This window comes from Pyrus communis, chromosome 9 (genome assembly GCF_963583255.1).
Source record: "Pyrus communis chromosome 9, drPyrComm1.1, whole genome shotgun sequence".
In the NCBI taxonomy this organism is placed as follows: domain Eukaryota; kingdom Viridiplantae; phylum Streptophyta; class Magnoliopsida; order Rosales; family Rosaceae; genus Pyrus; species Pyrus communis.
The window spans coordinates 16,402,446-16,424,458 of NC_084811.1; positions in this window are offsets into that span (position 1 = coordinate 16,402,446).

A 22,013-nucleotide genomic window follows, 5' to 3' on the forward strand; every position below is an offset into this window, starting at 1 on the left:
TTACGTTCTTTGGAAATCATAAGCATCGACAAGGCATTTGTAACTATGAAAAGCATGATACGCTTGCCAGGAATCTACTTAACATGATCGTGACTAGCAACCTTCACTACTTGTGAATATAAATTCATAACGATTAGGTGAAACAAACTTATATCCTAGCATCAAATTCAAGCATGCAAATTAAGCGTGCACTCTCAATCAACATACAAGAATAAGTTTTAAATCAAACGGTTAAGCAAATTGTATTCAAAACTTATGCAACGATAATTGGAAGTAATCAACTTATTTCACATATATAATCATGGTTTCGAATCACCCCCTAGCTAACTAGGGGGATTTAGCCTCTCATGTTCACAAAAAGAGAATTACAAATGAATTTAAACATAAAGCACAAAGGATTGATTACACCTAGAACGCCCAACGAATCCACGTGAATTGGTGCGCGTCGAAGCTCCTCTTTCCTCTTCTCCTTGATGCGGCAGATTGGGTTTTGGATGATTTTGGGTGAATTTCTGGGTTATAGATAGGTTTAGGGTTGTTTGGTAGTGCGGCAAGGTGGTGGAGTGATGGAGGAAGGGTTGTATGGTGGCTGGAAGTGTGGGGATGGCTGCGGCAAGGTTGGATTGTATGTGTAAGATCGCTGGAATGGAAGGGAGATGTCACGGCTTGGGAATTAGGGAAGAATGGTTGCGGCTGTGGTGGACAAAAGGTGAATTAGGGTTAAGTTTTTAAGAGAATAAAAAAATGGGATCAAAAATGATGGAATGCACGCAAAGGGAATAAAATAAATGGGATGGTGGCTGCCTAAAATTAGGGTGAATGATAGAATGATTAGTGAGTGGAGTTGCGGCTTAGGAATTAAATATTTGATGAATGGGAGACACGGCTTATAGTGAATGGGGTGTAAAGGTGGCTGCGGATGGTTTTGTGAATGAATGGATTAAATGGATGGCTACGGATTAAGGGAATTAGGGTGATGGAATAGATTGGCTGGTTACGGTTTAGAGAGGAATATATGTGAAAGGGGGCTGAATGGGGGTGCACGGATGATGGAAAAGATGAATGATGGTGGCTGCGGCTTATGGGAAGGAATGGGAGAGAATGGCAGATTTAATTAGGGTATGACGGCTAGTGAATAGAATAGGCTCTAGGGTTAAAAACAAGATACGGCTGAGATTGGTTTTGGATGAATCAAAGGCTATGGATTCAAGGGAGAGGGACGGCTGCATGAATTAGGTTATTAGGGTTTAGGGTTAGAGTTTAATGCATGAAATGGGCCTAAAATGCCCCCCTTGCACGGCAAGGGAAGAGAATTGGGCTAAAGCCCACGGCAAGGGCTGGAATTTGGGCTAGGGCCTTCGTTTTGTATCCTAAAGCGCCTACAAGGACTTCAAAGTGGCTAGAAAATATGGACGTTTAAGATTAGGAAAGGTTACCAAAACGGGAAACTTTGGGTTAACTTTCCTAAAATAGGAAACCTTGTTTGAGTAGGATTCCTCGTTTTGGTAAGAATTCATCGTTGGAGTAGGAATTTGTCGTTTCTTCACGTCTTTAACTCATTCATTCCTCTTTTGCTCCAAAAGGCTCCAATTTGCATCTTCTTGCACACTTTGACCTTATAATCTGAAAATACACAAAAGTGGCCTTAAACACTAAAATAACTAAATAAACACAACATAAATGCACGAGAACAAGCTAATTAAGTCGCATGAATATGCTCCTATCAAATTCCCCCACACTTAACTTTTGCTAGTCCTCGAGCAAAACAAAACAACTAAAGAAAACAAGACGAAACAAAACAAACAAAACATAACCTAAACCTTCCAACATTTGCCTCAGGGATTTCCAATGAAACATGACATGTCAAAGATCATTACTCACATAGCTTTTAGTCTTCCTTCCCCTCGAGCACATACGTAATTATAGTCACCATTCACTAGTTCACATTTAATCAATTAAAACACATTTTGAATGTAGTAACATGCCTTAGAGAATTCCCTCAATTCCTCACTAGTTATGCACTCAATTTTCACTCATACTTTCTGACTACACACCCTACACTAGTTATATGTGAGAAGATTGATGTAAACATGAAAGACTAGTACTCACATATGTTATAACAAAGAACGCAATTTCTAGAGTAATTAAACGTGTTTAGATATGATCTCATGAATGGAACACTACTACTTAGATGCGAGAACCAGTGACACCATATGCTCATACCAAATTCAAACTCCACAATTGAAATGCACAACACTCAAGATAGAAGTTAAGGGTTGTAACGGGGCTTGGGGTGTTGGCTAACAAGGAAAGATAGGTATAGACAAAAGTTCTTTAAGCAATAGCAAGCAAAGTAATGAATTTAAGACCTAGAATTCCCTTAGAATGCAGAAATCAACTGTTAGACAAATAGGGGAGATTCAAACAACTCTTAGGGCCTAATTCATTGTTTTGGGCCCTTACTTCAACAACCAATACTTTTCAACTATTTTCAACTCTTTTTTTTTCACTTTTTTCTTTTCTTTTCTTTCTTTCTTTTTTTTTTTTTTTTTTTTTTTTTTTTCCACCATGCCTATGGCACATAAACTCATATCAATAATCCTTCCCCCACACTTATTTTCTGCAACACCATAATCAAAAGGAATTCATTCATGCTTACTATGCTTCAAGAACAAGGGTACGGATGGTCCTAATCTAGGCTAGGTGAGGATAATGTGGGTTAACAAAGAACATGGGCTAACATGGCTCAATGGGGTTAAACTTAAACACAAAATGAGTTAAGGACACATGGCTATTTGGCTTTTGGTGGTGGTCACTACACAACTTCATCTTGAATACGTGTTATGCAAATCAATGACATGCTTTGAATGAAATGGGCATGAGTTCTAGCATTTGGAACTAAGTGATGAAAACGCCTTCTAAGTAGTAACCAAGCAATGAATAATGAGATCATGCAACGACTTTTAGAAAACAATAATGCATAGATTTTAACCCTCCAAATAACGTTTAGGCTCAAGTCTCACTGGGATGTAGCGTTAGTTTGAGTTCATTCCTTCAAGCATGTTACAAAAACTGATTTTTATCATTTGTGATTACATGTGAATTCGTAAACTATAACTACAAACAAGCATAAACCAAAGAGTATATCAAACGTCCATCCATGTTTGTAACTTTCTTTAACCATCATGCAATTAAAAACCAAATCCTCATCATTGTGTTGGAAGGTACCCTACGACACAAACAAACATACAAACACAACTCTTTTTGGGTTTTTCAAAACAATTTTTCAAATTTTTAGGGGATTTTCGGATTTTTCAAAATAACACATAAAAAGACTCTAAAAATAGCTTAAAAACACTTAAAAACAGTGGAAAACAAGTTTAGACATGTTAGGTGGTAATACCCTACGAATTTCATGCAAAAATATCTCAAAACAGAATGTTACCCCCCCACACTTAAACTAAACATTGTCCTCAATGTTTTAGACACAATTGAACACATTACACATAACAAAAAGTAAGCAACAAAGGAAAAGGGTTTAGGGACGCAAATCTGGAATTGGAGTGCTTTCTAAGTCTTCCTTTGTTGAATGCATGGGTTGCCTCCCAAGTAGCGCTTGCTTTAACGTCTTCTAGCCGGACGAAACCTTCTTTTAATCTTCACTCTGGCTCACGGCATGGAGGGGTATATCCTCCACGGTATACTTCTTGAAATTTCTCGTAGTATGGGTCATTGAATGGGCGGGGATAATGATCCTCCCTGATGGTGGTGTTTCGGTTCCGACAATCCATATAACTGCTCCCACCACCTTTATATCGATTGGGCTCCTGCACCAACGAAGGTAACAACCTATTAGTTGAAGTAGGAATTGAGATTGGAATTGAAGACTTACAAACATAGTGTGGTGAGGGCTCAAAAATGGCAGCCCTTTCAACAATGTTACTATGGCTACTTTCGGCCATGTTGGGTGGTTGTAGACCAATCACTCCAAGTTCTTCTCCAGCGGTGGTTCCCGATACATCATTCTTGATAGGTATGGATCCTTTCGGCCCCATGTCCTTACGCACATCTATGACAAAGCAAGAATGGCAATCGTTAGGATTCTTAATAGAGTCATAAACATTAAATTTAATTATATCACCACCAAACTCCATTGTTAGTGCTCATTTGGCCACATCAATCTTGGTTTGGGCCGTTTTCATGAACGGACGGCCTAGCAAGAGTGGCAATGATGGAGCATCGCTCGAATCCTCCATTTCTAGGACATAAAAATCTGCAGGAAAGATGAGATGATTGACCTGCACTAAAACATCCTCAAGGACTCCCTTGGGATAAACATTAGATCTATCGGCCAATTGTATGATTACACCATCATTTTTCAATACTCCTAGGTTCATAGATGCATAAATTGAATATGGCATAACATTTATAGAAGCACCTAGGTCTAGCATGGCAGATTTAAATTTAGTGTTACCTATCACACAAGGAATTGTAAAACTACCCGGATCTTTGCATTTGGGGGGTAGTTTGCGTTGCAATATGGCGGAGACATTTTCACCTACCTTTACCACCTCCTTGGTCGACATCCTCTTCCTAGTGGTGCAAAGCTCCTTTAAGAACTTGGCGTACCTCGGGACTTGCTTGATTGCATCCAAAAGGGGTATGTTCACTTGCACTTTCCGAAACGTCTCAAGGATGTCCTTCTCGGCTTCTTCTTTCTTCGTTTGCATGAACCTACTAGGAAAAGGCACATTGAAAGGAAAAACATTAGTAGGTACCGAATTTGACCCATTCTTACCCTTTTTGGCCAAATTAGACAATTTTGGATCACTACAAACTTGCGGCAAAGGTGTTTCCACCTTTGCCGTGGGTTGGCCTATCTCCTCCTCTTCGATTCTCAGTTTTTCCTCCTCTTCGGGGCTTGATGGTGATGGTTTGGATGTAATGCCAACTTCTTTTCCACTTCTCAAGGTGATTGCGTTGGCCGTTTCAAACCCTCCCTTTGGGTTTGGAATGGTTGAACTAGGTGATACGAGAATTATACGCATACAAATTAAACCCTATTTGTGACAATTGTAGTAATGATATAAGTAGGGATCGTTCTAACCGGGGATTAACTTAGGGATACTAAACACTTGACTCAAATAAATAAAACTAACTTTTAAAACACTTAACTTACTTAACAAGAATTCAAAACAAGTACACAAGACTCCAAATTCTTAAAACACAAAAATAAAACAAATACGAATGATTAAGACTCAACGAAATATGGGGGAAATGTGTTTGGGCAAGATTAAATTAAATGGAAAGATTATAATTAAGGGCAAAACGTAAATACAAAGGTGATAAAAATATGGATGATGGAATAGCCAAGGGGTTCTTCTCCACACATGTTACACTTGCATACAATATTGATTCTCAGTTGGTCTTTCGATAAGTTGTGAAACTCAATGCTCCAAGTTAATTAGGTCCGCTTAAATTAACTTTCAGATTTCCCTAAATTCATTGGATTGAATGGAATACGCATTACAACCAAATTATTCTTAATCAAAGTCCCTAACTATGGAATACGCATGATAGAGACATTCAACAAAGATCATTAAGTTCAATGAAAATTATAAGTGTTGACGAGGCATTCGTTACTATGGAATACGCATGAAACTTATGCCAAGAATTCGTTTAACGCGATTGTTTATAAGCAACCTCCACTACTTGTGAATATAAGTTCATAACGATTAGGTGAAACTCACTTATATTCTAGCGTCATATTCATGCATGAAAATTAAGCTTGCAATCTCAATGAACATACATAAATACGTTATCAATCAAACAGTTAAACGAATTGAATCCACAACTTAAGAAATTCCAACCAAAAGTAATCAATTCATATTGCAAATATAAACATGTATTTTGAATCACCCCCTAGCTAAAGGGGGGTTTAGTTCCTCATAACTTTGAAATCAAAGAAACACCTAAACATTCCAACAACTCAAACTTGAATTGTATGAACGTTTAAGCACTCTTCTCTTCCATTACAAAACAAAGAAAATTGAATTTAAACATTGAAATCAAAGAAACACCTAAACATTCCAACAACTCAAATTTGAATTGTATGAACGTTTAGGCACTCTTCTCTTCTTCGTTGTTGTAGCACAAGGTCTAAGGTGAGTTTTTGGGGGATGAGGAGTGGTTGGAATGAAGAGAAAATATGCAGAAAATGAAGGGATATGCACGGCAAGAATGGAGGTGTTTGTGGTGTGTTGTGTATGAAAATGAGATGTGAATTGAATGGGGAATGAATGAATGAATGCAAGGGTATTTATAGGAGTAGTGGAGGGAACATATGGCTATGTCATTTGTAGGTGAAGTAGGTGGATGTTGTAGGTGAAGTAGGTGGATGTTGTAGGTGAGTAGGTGGATGTTGTAGGTGAAGTAGGTGGATGTTGTAGGTGAGTAGGTGGATGTTGTAGGTGATTATGAGTGATAAGTGATAAGTGTATGATATGTTAAGTGATAAGTGAATGATTATGATAAGTGATAAATGAATGTATGATATGATAAGTGGTGAATGATATGTGGTGAATGATAAGTGGTAGTGTTTAAGTATTTAAAATAGGGAACAAAGCCCTTCCTTGCATGGCAAGGAAGGGAGACACAAGGAAACACACGACAATGTCCTAAGGTTGCTAGGAATGTTGTTTTTGTGTTCTAAAATGCGTAGGAGTTTTCAATGATGCTCAAACATGAGGTCTTTTTAGGATTTAACTTTCCTACTTCAAGTCTTCAATTTCGTCCAAACTTTGGCTCCATGGATAAGCTATCCAATCCATGCCCAAAAATGCTCCAAATAGCCTCAAAATGCACTTTCTTGCTCCCTAAGCCCTTAGAACCTGAAAACACACAAAAGAAGCATAAAGAACTAAAATAACTAAAGAAACATAACGTAAATGTACGAGAACAAGCCATTTAAGTCGCATGAATATGCTCCTATCAAATACCCCCACACTTATCTTTTGCTAGTCCTCGAGCAAAACAAAACAACAAAAGAACACGAAACTAGACAAAACGAACAAAACACAACCTACACCTTCCAACAATCGTCTAATGGATTTCCAATGCACATGACAAGTTAAAAATCATTAGTCCCATAGATTTTTGTCATCTTCACACTTAAGTACATTCTTACTCATAGTCACCACATATTATTTCACAAATAAGCATTTAAAACCATGTTTTGAATGTAGTAACATGCCTTAGAGAATTTGCTCAAATCCTTACAAGATATGCACTCATTTTTCACACAGATTTTCTGACTACACACCCTAAACTAGTTATATGTGAGAAGATTGATGTAAACATAAAAACGAACACTCACATATATGTATTTCAAAGGAAGCAATTTCTGGAGTTAATAAGCATGTTTAGATAAGATCTCATGAATGGAATGCTACTACTTAGATGCGAGAACCAGTGACACCATAAGCTCATACCAAGTTCAAACTCCACAATTGAAATACATAACACTCAAGATTGAAGTCACGGGTTATAATGGGGCTTGGGGTGTTTGGATAACAAAGAAGGAGTATGGAAAACAAAGGTTCTTTAAGCAATAGTGAGCAAAGTAATGAATTAGACATTTAGAATTCCCTTTAGAACGCAAAAAAAAATCAACTTTGAACACCCAAGGGGGAATCACACAAAACTTAGGGCCATATTCAACTTTTTTGGACCCTTTTTTCAACCATCAACGCTTGTGAGTTCATTCTTACTTATTTTCACTTTTTTTTTTTTTTTTTTTTTTTTTTTTTTTTTTTTTGAATCTCAAAACATATATATAAGCTTAAGAACAAACTTTTACTCCCCCACACTCATTTTCTTGCATAATGTAACTCAAAAGGAATTCATTTTCCGTCATGCGTACTATGCTTCAAGAACAAGGGTACAGATGGTCCTAATCTAGGCTAGGTAAGGGGTGATGTGGTTAGCAAAGAAAATAGGCTAAACGAGGCTCAACGGGGTTAAGACTTACAAAATATACGAAATATAGGAAGTAAGGCTATTTGGCTATGATGGCAACTACACAACTTCATCTTGATATATGTTATGCAATTCAATGTCATGCTTTGAATGAAACGGATATAAGTTCTAGCATTTAGTTCTATCATGATACAATTGCAATCTAAGTAGCAACCGAGCAAGGAATAATGAGATCATGCAACAACTTTAGAAAACAAAGAATCACAGAAAATAACTCTCCAAAGAAAGTAATGGCTCGAGTCTCACAGGGTTGTAGTGTTTGTTTGAGTTCCTTCTTTCAAGCATGTTACAAAAACGAATTTTTCTTTTATGATTGCATGTGAAGTCATACATTATAACCATAACCAAGCATATACCAAGAGTAAATCAAACTTTTCTCTATGTTTATAACTCTTTTTAACCGTCATGCAATTACAAACCAAATCCTTATCATTGTGTTGGAAAGTACCCTAAGACATAAACACACAAAAACGACTCAAAACACTCTTTTTAAGCTTTTCAAGACATTTTTTTTTCTCTTTTTTTTTTTTTTTTTTTTTTCAAATTTTTATGGTATTTTCGGAGTTATAAAAACAAAACATACTAAAATACTCTAAAACAACTTAAAAACACCTTAAAACAGTAAGGAACAACATTTGAAGTTATGGGTGATAAAATCTCACGAATTTGTATCAACAACATTAGTTACCCCCCCACACTTAAATCAAACATTGTCCTCAATGTTTTAAGCTTAAAATCACACCAAACAAAAGTAAACATAAAAACAGCAACTAAACATACTAAACATGGCAGAATGTAAATAACAAAGAGAAGAGTTTAGAGACGCAAATCGGGTTGTGGAATGTAAATTCCATCTTCTCCTTGTTGAATTCATTGAGGCTTTGATCTTTGTGATTCCACAGGCTTACTCTTGAACTGGTTTCCGCCCATCGTTGATTTTCCTTTGTGCTACTTCTTGAACTGGGCAGCAGGATGGTTCTTTTGGTCTCCCCCGAAGGTCTGAGCTTATCCCTTTTATCTGTTTCTTTGTTCAATCTGTGCAGGAGTGGTCCCTTCTCTGGAAGTGTATCAACCGTTGAAGATGACTACTCGAGAGCAACGCTAGGTAAGCAATCAGGAATAGATTCCAGGTAGTTGGCTCCAGATCGGAAGACTGACTCCAAGTGCCGGCTGATTGCTTCTTTCACTTTGCCATATGAGTAAGAACAAGGACAAAGAAAAGGACAGGGAAAGAGCATGATATGAGATACTTTTGCTTTAGACCTTGATGATATGAGATACCTTTGCTTTTAAAGAAACGGCGAATGAAGCAGCACATGTATTTGTTGTGGTTGTCTCCACATGCTTCGATCGACCGTTTCCTTCTGCCTTATTTGTACTCCAGGTTTCTGGTATCTTCTTTGGGGGAGAAAAAATTGAGTATTTCAAAAGGCGTTGCTGGGAGAGCGCCCTCAGAGGTGCGGAAGAGTTGGGCATTTTCTTCAGGTTTGCCTTGCCATAAAAGACGAAGGTCGACATATATAGAGATAATATCAAGTGGTGGTACTATTCTTTTACCCTTGTCGACAAATGTCTCTTCGATATCAGAACGACGCCTCTTCGATTTCTGAGCAGGCGCCCTTTCGATTTCTGAACGACGCCCCTTTGCTTTCTGAACGACACGTAGTAGTGCGGATGCGGCTCCTTTTGACAAAGCTGCACGCGTTTTCTGAAAAGCAGAGAAAGCGTCGCCGAACTTTGCGCTTGTCGGCAAAAGATGTGTAGTTGCGATGATGGCCTCCACGTGTTGTCTGAAAAGAAGAAATCTTTTGACAAAGTTGAACGCGCCTTCTGAAAAGCCGAGCGTCGCCTAAATTACGCCGGAAATTCTGGCTTCTTGAATCGGTGGACGCGTCGCCTTGGCTTTTTATAGAGCTATCGATCACCACAACAAACACACTCTGAAGAATTCCCATTCTTGAAAATCGACTCCGGCCCTTTGAAATTTAACTCCATCCCTTCTCTTTGAACACTTTTGAAAAATGGCAAACTCATCGAACCTTAGCTTGGAATTGAGCCTTAGCAGTGATACGGGCGCACCGCGTTAAGGTAACGTATGGCGCCCTTCTTTCTTATCTTCTAACGGTCTTCTCACAGGTGAAGACTCCGTGATGCAGGACGCCACAACAGCTACAATAGTAGCTAGGAACCTCCTCACTCCAAAAGATAGTAGGCTGCTGTCAGGACGGTCCGATGAGTTGGCCGTTCAAGAGTCCCTCGCACTTAGTGTTCAGTGTGCGAGCTCTGTGTCCAATATGGGCCAACGCCTGCTTGCCCGCTCCCGTCAGGTGGAATCATTGATGGCAGAGGTGGAAAGTCTCAAGCAAGAGATCAAGCAGCTGAAGTATGAGAATAGAAGTTTGCATGTGCTTGCAAACAACTATTCAACGGGCATGAAGAGGAAGCTTGATGAGCTGCAAGAATCCAATGGTCGAATGCAAAGTGACCGTCAAAGGCTTTCGGCTTACTTCCAGAGGCACATTTTTCTTGGCTCGTCCAGCGTTTGGCCAAGTATTGGGGCCTGGAATGCTCTAGCTCCGATGCCTCCCGCTCCGATGCCTTCCGCTCCGATGCCTTCCGCTCCGATGCCTCCCGCTCCGATGCCTTCCACTCCGAGAGTTTTGCCCAGTAGTGGGGCTTCAAGTAAACGCCCTTTGTGAAGGCTCCATCTTTCTTTGTTTAGCAGTGGCTATCAATAAACAAAACATTTTCTTAATGTTACAATCATAGACTCACACAATTAATAAACAAACAAACAATAACAACTAAACAACCTAACAAGGCAGAAACGAAATATCAACAAAGAGAAGAGTTTTTAGGAATCTGGAATTGGAGTGCTTTCTAAGTCTTCCTTTGTTGAATGCATGGGTTGCCTCCCAAGTAGCGCTTTCTTTTACGTTTTGCAGCCGGACGGTACCTCCGTTTACGCTTGACTAGGTTCCACGGCATGGAGGGGTACCTCCTCCACGACATGCTCCTCAAACGTCTCGTAATAGGGCTTCAATCGATGCCCATTCACTTTGAATTCTTGCTGTGTCCTAGAACTTTTCATTTGTACTGCACCATAAGGTAAAACGTTAGTAACAACAAACGGGCCAATCCATTTAGTACGCAACTTACCAGGAAACAAACGTAGGCGAGAGTTGAAAAGTAACACTTTCTGCCCAACTGTGAAAGTCTTGGTTCGAATCATTTTATCATGGAATGCTTTGGTCTTGGCTTTGTACATCCGGGCATTCTCATAGGCTTCATTCCGAATCTCCTCAAGTTCATTCAATTGGAGCTTCCTATGAACTCCCGCTGCATCTATGTCCATGTTGAAAGTCTTCACGGCCCAATGTGCCTTGTGCTCTAACTCTACGGGCAAATGACATGGGTTACCATAGACGAGCCGAAAAGGTGACATCCCAATGGGTGTTTTGTATGCCGTACGATATGCCCACAGTGCATCATCTAAACGTAAGCTCCAATCCCTCCTTGTTGGTCCAACGGTCTTCTCCAAAATTTGTTTGATTTCTCGGTTAGACACCTCGGCTTGGCCATTTGTTTGAGGATGGTAAGGTGTGGAGACCTTATGGTTGACATGGTACTTTCTTAGCAACGCCTCAATGGTCCGATTGCAAAAGTGAGACCCTCCATCACTTATGATTACTCTCGGCATTCCAAACCTAGCAAAAATGTTAGTTTTCACGAAATCTGCAACCACCTTAGAATCGTTAGTACGGGTGGCTTTTGCTTCCACCCATTTAGAAACATAATCAACGGCTAGCAAGATATAAGTGAAACCATAAGATGGAGGGAAAGGGCCCATGAAATCAATGCCCCAAACATCAAAAATTTCAACATTAAAGACAGGGGTTTGCGGCATTTGGTCCTTGGTACCTATGTTACCCATTCGTTGGCAACGATCACAAGACATACAAAAGGTTCTAGCATCCCTAAATATAGTCGGCCAATAAAAACCACACTCTAGAACCTTGAGGGCAGTGCGTTGTGTGCCAAAATGACCACCACATGCATATGTGTGACAAAAGCTTAGAATTGAGTGAAATTCAGAATCATGCACACATCTACGTACAATTTGATCTGAGCAATACTTCCACAAATAAGGGTCATCCCAAACATAGAAACGTGCATCATTTTTAAGCTTATCACGTTGGTGCTTGTTTAGTTCATTTGGAAATTGTTTAGCCACCAAGTAATTCACTAAATCTGCATACCATGGTTCACTTACCTCAATGGATAGTAGCTGCTCATCGGGGAAAGTTTCAGGGATAGGTACGGCATGTTCATGCTCCTCGTGGATCATTCGGCTTAAATGGTCAGCCACTACATTCTCGCTTCCTTTCTTATCCCGGATTTCAATATCAAATTCTTGAAGAAGAAGAATCCAATGGATAAGCCTCGGCTTTGCTTCCTTTTTCGTGAGCAAGTACCTCAAAGCTGCATGATCAGAATAAACGATTACTTTAGTACCAATTAAATATGAACGGAATTTATCTAAAGCAAAAACCACAGCTAGAAGTTCTTTTTCCGTCGTGGAGTAGTTCAATTGGGCATCATTGAGAGTCCGAGAGGCATAGTATATGACATGCGGCCGCTTGTCTCTTCTTTGTCCTAGAACAGCGCCTAATGCATAGTCGGATGCATCGCACATGAGCTCGAACGGAAGGCTCCAATCTGGAGGTACAATAATGGGGGCCGAGACTAGCTTCTCCTTGAGTTGGTTAAATGCCGAATTACACTTTTCATCAAACTTGAATGGCACATCTTTTTGAAGCAATCGGCAAAGAGGGTTGGACATCTTGGAGAAGTCCTTGATAAAACGCCTATAGAACCCTGCATGGCCAAGAAACGAACGTACCTCTCTAACCGAAGTAGGAGAGGGTAAGTGACGTACAAGGTCTATTTTCGATTTATCTACTTCAATTCCTTTTTCAGAAACAATATGTCCTAAAACTATACCTTGTTTCACCATAAAGTGACATTTCTCCCAATTCAAGACAAGGTTAGTTTCAACACATCGTTTCAAAATTAAGGTCAGATTATCCAAGCAATTATCAAATGAACTCCCAAATACACTGAAATCATCCATGAAAACCTCAATGATCTTTTCAACAAAATCGGAAAATATACTTACCATACACCTTTGGAAAGTGGCCGGTGCATTGCATAAGCCAAATGGCATGCGACGATAAGCAAATGTTCCAAAGGGACATGTGAATGTGGTCTTCTCTTGATCATCCGGGGCTATCACAATTTGGTTATATCCAGAGTATCCATCAAGAAAACAGTAAAAAGCATGACCGGCTAACCTTTCGAGCATCTGGTCGATGAATGGCAAAGGAAAGTGATCTTTCCTAGTCATGGCATTTAGCTTCCGGTAATCGATACATACTCGCCATCCAGTCTGAATGCGTGTAGGCACGAGCTCATTCTCATCATTCTTGATAACAGTTACTCCGGACTTCTTGGGAACGACTTGAACTGGAGAGACCCAACGGCTATCGGAGATAGGGTAGATCACTCCGCAATCCAAAAGCTTGATTATTTCCTTCTTCACCACTTCCATCATCGGAGGGTTGAGACGGCGTTGAGCCTCTCGGGATGGCTTAGTCCCCTCCTCAAGAAGTATACGGTGCATGCATGTGGTAGGGCTTATTCCTTTAATGTCGGCCAAAGTCCACCCTATGGCCGTTTTGTGCTCTCGAAGCACCCTCACAAGCTTCTCCTCCTCCATTGTCGTGAGACTTGATGAAATGATGACGGGCAATGTTTCGCCTTCTCCCAAAAACACATACTTCAAATGGTCCGGCAACGGCTTAAGTTCAAGCGATGGTGCCTGAACAACAGAAGGTAGCATCTTAGTGGAAACTGAATTTGAAAGTGAGAGTGGAACCTTACCATATTGTTGTGGCAATGACTCAAAGGCTGCCACAACCTCAATTATTTCTTCACTAGAACCCATTGCAAAGAATTCCTCCTCTTTGCCGTGGCCTTGCATTGGCCAAAATCCTTCATTTTTGCACTCTATGGCCTTAGTGATGGTTGTTTCCAGGGCGTCCTCGTTCAATTCTTCAAGGTATACCTGCGCCAAAGAATCGATAACATCAATGAAAAAACAAGAATGGTCATAAACGGGATATCTCATAGTTTCAGAAATATTAAAATCAATCACTTCCCCATCGAATTCCATTGTTAAAGTGCCTTTAAACACGTCTATCTTAGTTCGGGCCGTCTTCATGAATGGCCTCCCAAGAAGAATCGGCAAGGATGGAGCATGGGTGGTTTCCTCAATTTCAAGGACATAGAAATCCGCCGGGAAGATCAAATCATTCACCTGCACTAAGACATCTTCCAATACGCCCTTTGGATAGGCATTAGATCTATCGGCCAACTGAATAATCACACCATCATTTTTCAATTCACCAAGGTTCATTGAAGCATAAATAGAGTATGGCATGACGTTAATTGAAGCTCCTAAGTCTAACATAGCATGTTCGAACTTAGTTTGACCAATAATACAAGGGATTGTAAAGCTACCTGGATCTTTGTACTTTGGTGGTAACTTTCTTTGTAAAACAGCGGAAACGTTCTCACTTACCCTTACTACCTCTTTATGTGACGCCCTCTTCCTTGTAGTGCATAATTCCTTCAAGAACTTAGCGTATTTGGGCACTTGCTTTATGGCATCTAGGAGCGGGATATTGACTTGAACTTTCCGAAAGGTCTCTAGAATGTCCTTCTCGGCTTCTTCCTTCTTTGATTGTGCAAATCTGCGAGGGAAAGGAACATTGGGCAGATTAGTGTTCGAAATCACAACATTTGGGACAACATTACCTGAGATGGACGGATGGGAAGGTTTAGATGGTTGCGGCTTGGGTGGTGCTACACTCGTCGTGGGGTCGGATTGCTCATCTTCCTTGTTTTGGGCAGATTCATGTGCTTTGCTTCCCGCTTCTTTTCCACTTCTTAGGGTGATAGCTTTTGCAGATTCGAAGCCACCCTTTGGATTGACCACCGTAGTGCTTGGTAACTTACCATTCTCACGAAATTGTCCCAAAAATTCGGCCATTTGTCCCATTTGTTTCTTTAGTTCATTCACCTCCTTTGCTTGGTTCTGCATTCCCTGCGCCATTGTGGTTAATAATTGATATGTTTTATCATCATCATTCATAGACGTACCTGAGTTGGTTTGGGATGATTGTGCTTGAGGAGGTGGTTGTGGTGCCATTGGCCTTGGAAAGAAACCCGGAGGTTGTCGGAATCCACTTTGTTGGGCAGGTTGTTGTGCATCTCTCCATCTGAAATTTGGGTGATCTCTCCAACCTGGATTATATGTGTTAGAATATGGATCGTTCCTTGGTTGGTTTTGATTCCCATAGCCCATGGCATTGGCAGATTCCCACCCTCCGTTCTCAATTAATTGAGGGCATGTCTCGGATGGATGCCCTTGAATGGAGCATACACCACAGATTGTAGCTCCTTGCGCTTTGGGGCCCTCCACAAACTGCGACAACATAGATGTAAGGTTAGCCATTTGGGATTGTAATTCGGAAATAGAACTTACCTCATTTACATGATGTGGCCGTGGGGCGTCTCTCTGCCCAACACCTTCATATTGTTGTGCATTTAGAGCACGGTTTGCAATTAGGGTCTTGGCTGCCATAGGTGTTTTGTCCACCAATGCACCTCCCGCCGAAGCATCGAGCATTTGCCTTTCAATGGGAAGAAGGCCCTCATAGAAGTATTGAAGGAGAAGCTCCTCCTTCATTTGATGTTGAGGACATGATGCAACAAGGGCTTTAAAACGCTCGTAGTATGCCGGAAAAGATTCTCCTTGACTTTGTTGGATTCCGCTAATTTTCTTCCTTAAGAGAATGACTTTTGAAGTAGGGAAGAACTTCTCCAAGAACGCTCTCTTCATGCTCTCCCAAGAAGTAACGGTCCCGGGTGCCAATTCGTAAAGCCAATCCTTAGCCTTTTCCACAAGAGAGAATGGAAAAGCCTTTATCATCAGAATGTTCCCATCAACATTTATGGGTGTCATGCTCGAACAAACAACCTCGAACTCCTTGAGATGCTTGTTGGGATCTTCCATGGAAAGCCCATGGTATTTCGGAATGTGGTGCAACAAGCTTGACTTCAACTCGAATTCATCAGTCTTGCCTTGGGCAGCCTCGGGGTATTGAATGTAAAGAGGGGCTGCATTGGCCAAACCCGAGGCAGAAAGCTCTTTGATGGTTCGATTGTCCATGGCCATGGTTGGTACTTCTTCTTTAACCCAATCCGGGGCTTCCTCTTCTACTTCAGGTTCGGGACTAGGAGGATTAGACTCTTGCAATTTCTTGTTCCTTCTCAAAGTCCTCTCGAAATCACCGTCAAAGTCGGAGATATGCTCACGAACAGGTTGTGAGCTACGGGTCATAAACTAGTACCTACACACAAAAGTAAACAAGATAAGTAACCAACTTAATAGACTTGGTACAAGTAAGAAAACAAGTTGCCACACACTAAACAATTTAAACAAGACTCAAGACAAGGGATTAGCAATTTTGCCAATCAACGGCGCCAAAATTTGATACGAGAATTATACGCATACAAATTAAACCCTATTTGTGACAATTGTAGTAATGATATAAGTAGGGATCGTTCTAACCGGGGATTAACTTAGGGATACTAAACACTTGACTCAAATAAATAAAACTAACTTTTAAAACACTTAACTTACTTAACAAGAATTCAAAACAAGTACACAAGACTCCAAATTCTTAAAACACAAAAATAAAACAAATACGAATGATTAAGACTCAACGAAATATGGGGGAAATGTGTTTGGGCAAGATTAAATTAAATGGAAAGATTATAATTAAGGGCAAAACGTAAATACAAAGGTGATAAAAATATGGATGATGGAATAGCCAAGGGGTTCTTCTCCACACATGTTACACTTGCATACAATATTGATTCTCAGTTGGTCTTTCGATAAGTTGTGAAACTCAATGCTCCAAGTTAATTAGGTCCGCTTAAATTAACTTTCAGATTTCCCTAAATTCATTGGATTGAATGGAATACGCATTACAACCAAATTATTCTTAATCAAAGTCCCTAACTATGGAATACGCATGATAGAGACATTCAACAAAGATCATTAAGTTCAATGAAAATTATAAGTGTTGACGAGGCATTCGTTACTATGGAATACGCATGAAACTTATGCCAAGAATTCGTTTAACGCGATTGTTTATAAGCAACCTCCACTACTTGTGAATATAAGTTCATAACGATTAGGTGAAACTCACTTATATTCTAGCGTCATATTCATGCATGAAAATTAAGCTTGCAATCTCAATGAACATACATAAATACGTTATCAATCAAACAGTTAAACGAATTGAATCCACAACTTATGAAATTCCAACCAAAAGTAATCAATTCATATTGCAAATATAAACATGTATTTTGAATCACCCCCTAGCTAAAGGGGGGTTTAGTTCCTCATAACTTTGAAATCAAAGAAACACCTAAACATTCCAACAACTCAAACTTGAATTGTATGAACGTTTAAGCACTCTTCTCTTCCATTACAAAACAAAGAAAATTGAATTTAAACATTGAAATCAAAGAAACACCTAAACATTCCAACAACTCAAATTTGAATTGTATGAACGTTTAGGCACTCTTCTCTTCTTCGTTGTTGTAGCACAAGGTCTAAGGTGAGTTTTTGGGGGATGAGGAGTGGTTGGAATGAAGAGAAAATATGCAGAAAATGAAGGGATATGCACGGCAAGAATGGAGGTGTTTGTGGTGTGTTGTGTATGAAAATGAGATGTGAATTGAATGGGGAATGAATGAATGAATGCAAGGGTATTTATAGGAGTAGTGGAGGGAACATATGGCTATGTCATTTGTAGGTGAAGTAGGTGGATGTTGTAGGTGAGTAGGTGGATGTTGTAGGTGAAGTAGGTGGATGTTGTAGGTGAAGTAGGTGGATGTTGTAGGTGAAGTAGGTGGATGTTGTAGGTGAGTAGGTGGATGTTGTAGGTGATTATGAGTGATAAGTGATAAGTGTATGATATGTTAAGTGATAAGTGAATGATTATGATAAGTGATAAATGAATGTATGATATGATAAGTGGTGAATGATATGTGGTGAATGATAAGTGGTAGTGTTTAAGTATTTAAAATAGGGAACAAAGCCCTTCCTTGCATGGCAAGGAAGGGAGACACAAGGAAACACACGACAATGTCCTAAGGTTGCTAGGAATGTTGTTTTTGTGTTCTAAAATGCGTAGGAGTTTTCAATGATGCTCAAACATGAGGTCTTTTTAGGATTTAACTTTCCTACTTCAAGTCTTCAATTTCGTCCAAACTTTGGCTCCATGGATAAGCTATCCAATCCATGCCCAAAAATGCTCCAAATAGCCTCAAAATGCACTTTCTTGCTCCCTAAGCCCTTAGAACCTGAAAACACACAAAAGAAACATAAAGAACTAAAATAACTAAAGAAACATAACGTAAATGTACGAGAACAAGCCATTTAAGTCGCATGAATATGCTCCTATCACTAGGAAGTTGGCCTTGCTCACGAAACTTCCCTACAAAATCTGCAATTTGCCCAATTTGTCTCTCCAATTGCTCCACCCTCTTATCTTGGTTTTGCATGGCTTTGGCTTGATTTTCTTGCCCCTGAGACAAATTCGTTAGTAACTTAAGAAGTGTATCATTATCTAAAGTGTTACCTGAACTTGTTTGGGCAGACTGTGGAGGTGCTTGTGTGGGTGCGAATGGCTTGGTGAAGAAGCCCGGGGGTTGTTGCCTAAAGCCTCCTTGTTGTTGTGGTTGTTGGGGCTCCCTCCATTTGAAGTTTGGGTGGTCTCTCCAACCGGGATTGTAGGTATTGGAATACGGATCGTTCCTTGGTTGGTTTTGACCTTGAAACCCAATTGCGTTGGCGCTTTCCCATCCACCATTTTCTATGAGTTGTGGGCACTTCTCAGAAGCATGTCCTTGGATCGAACACACCCCGCATACCACTGGTCCTTGCATCCTCATTCCTTCGGCCATCTGAGACACAATGGAAGTAAGATTAGCTAACTGTGAATGAATATCGGGGGTGGAACTTACCTCATGCACTTGCTGCCGTGTAGGTCTTCTTTGGCCTACTCCCTCGTATTGTTGAGCGTTCAACGCTCAGTTAGCAATCAACACCTTGGCATCCATGGGCGTCTTGTCCACCAATGCTCCACCCGCTGAGGCATCTAGCATTTGACGTTCGATAGGTAGGAGCCCCTCGTAGAAGTATTGTAGAAGCAACTCCTCCTTCATCTGGTGCTGTGGACACGAAGCAACAAGAGATTTAAAACGTTCATAATACGTAGGAAATGACTCACCTTCTTCTTGTTGAATCCCACTTATCCTTTTACGCAAAAGGATGATTCGAGAAGTTGGGAAAAACTTCTCCAGAAAAGCCCTCTTCATGCTCTCCCATGATGTGACGGTTCCGGGAGCTAAGTCGTACAACCAATCCTTGGCTTTGTCCATCAAAGAAAATGGGAAAGCCTTCATCTTCAATATGCTTCCGTCGACGTTGACGGGAGTCATGCTTGAACACACCACCTCAAATTCCTTCAAGTGCTTGTTCGGATCCTCCATAGACAACCCATGGTACTTCGGAATATGGTGGAGCAAACTGGACTTCAACTCGAACTTGTCGGTCTTCCCTTCGGCAGATGGGAGATATTGGATACACAAAGGTGCTGCATTATCCAATCCCGAGGCCGAAAGCTCCTTGAGTGTCCGGGTATCCACGGCCATGACTTGTGGTTCTTCAAATACCCTTGCCGTGGGTTCCTTAAATGCACCTGTCGTAGCCTCTTCTTCTTCAAGGTCAGATTCCGGACGTTGTGGACTTGGTTCGTGTGGCTTCCTCTTCCGTCTCAAAGTCCTCTCAAAATCGCTGTCAAAATCCGAGATATGCTCACGAATCGGTTGAGAACTCCGAGTCATGCACTAGTACCTAAAACAAGGAAAACAAAACAAGGACAGAATTCTTAACAAAAACTAAATTAAACAGAAAGTAACAATCCAAGGGATTAGCAAAGTTGCTAATCCCCGGCAACGGCGCCAAAATTTGATGTGTAACTTATGTTGACACACAAATTAAACCCTATTTGTGACAATTGTAGTAATGAAGTAAGTAGGGATCGTTCTAACCGGGGATTAACTAGGGGTGCTAATCTAATTTGAATTGACTCAAAAACACAAAAACTAAAATTTAATTTGGTCGAATTTGAAAGTGTTTATGACTCCAAATGCTTAAAAACACAAAATAAAACAAATACGAATGACTACGACTCAACAAAATATGGGGGGATTGTGGTTGGACGAATTTAAACTAAATGGGCAGATTGTAAAGAAAATAGATTCTAAGACAAAATTTGGATGAATCAATGGATGATGGGATAGCTAAGGGGTTCTTCTCCACACATGAAATATATGCAACGTAAATCAATTTCCAATTATCAATCCAATAAGTTGTGAACCTCGACACTCCAAGTTAATTAGGTCCGCTTAAATTAACCTTCAGATTTCCCTAGAATCATTGAATTGGATGAATATGCATCGCAAGCAAATTATTCCTAACAAATTCTCTATATGAACAGCATGATAAAGATATAAGTTAGAATCATTACGTTCTTTGGAAATCATAAGCATCGACAAGGCATTTGTAACTATGAAAAGCATGATACGCTTGCCAGGAATATACTTAACATGATCGTGACTAGCAACCTTCACTACTTGTGAATATAAATTCATAACGATTAGGTGAAACAAACTTATATCCTAGCATCAAATTCAAGCATGCAAATTAAGCGTGCACTCTCAATCAACATACAAGAATAAGTTTTAAATCAAACGGTTAAGCAAATTGTATTCAAAACTTATGCAACGATAATTGGAAGTAATCAACTTATTTCACATATATAATCATGGTTTCGAATCACCCCCTAGCTAACTAGGGGGATTTAGCCTCTCATGTTCACAAAAAGAGAATTACAAATGAATTTAAACATAAAGCACAAAGGATTGATTACACCTAGAACGCCCAACGAATCCACGTGAATTGGTGCGCGTCGAAGCTCCTCTTTCCTCTTCTCCTTGATGCGGCAGATTGGGTTTTGGATGATTTTGGGTGAATTTCTGGGTTATAGATAGGTTTAGGGTTGTTTGGTAGTGCGGCAAGGTGGTGGAGTGATGGAGGAAGGGTTGTATGGTGGCTGGAAGTGTGGGGATGGCTGTGGCAAGGTTGGATTGTATGTGTAAGATCGCTGGAATGGAAGGGAGATGTCACGGCTTGGGAATTAGGGAAGAATGGTTGCGGCTGTGGTGGACAAAAGGTGAATTAGGGTACAGTTTTTAAGAGAATAAAAAAATGGGATAAAAAATGATGGAATGCACGCAAAGGGAATAAAATAAATGGGATGGTGGCTGCCTAAAATTAGGGTGAATGATAGAATGATTAGTGAGTGGAGTTGCGGCTTAGGAATTAAATATTTGATGAATGGGAGACACGGCTTATAGTGAATGGGGTGTAAAGGTGGCTGCGGATGGTTTTGTGAATGAATGGATTAAATGGATGGCTACGGATTAAGGGAATTAGGGTGATGGAATAGATTGGCTGGTTACGGTTTAGAGAGGAATATGTGTGAAAGGGGGCTGAATGGGGGTGCACGGATGATGGAAAAGATGAATGATGGTGGCTGCGGCTTATGGGAAGGAATGGGAGAGAATGGCAGATTTAATTAGGGTGTGACGGCTGGTGAATAGAATAGGCTCTAGGGTTAAAAACAAGATACGGCTGAGATTGGTTTTGGATGAATCAAATGCTATGGATTCAAGGGAGAGGGACGGCTGCATGAATTAGGTTATTAGGG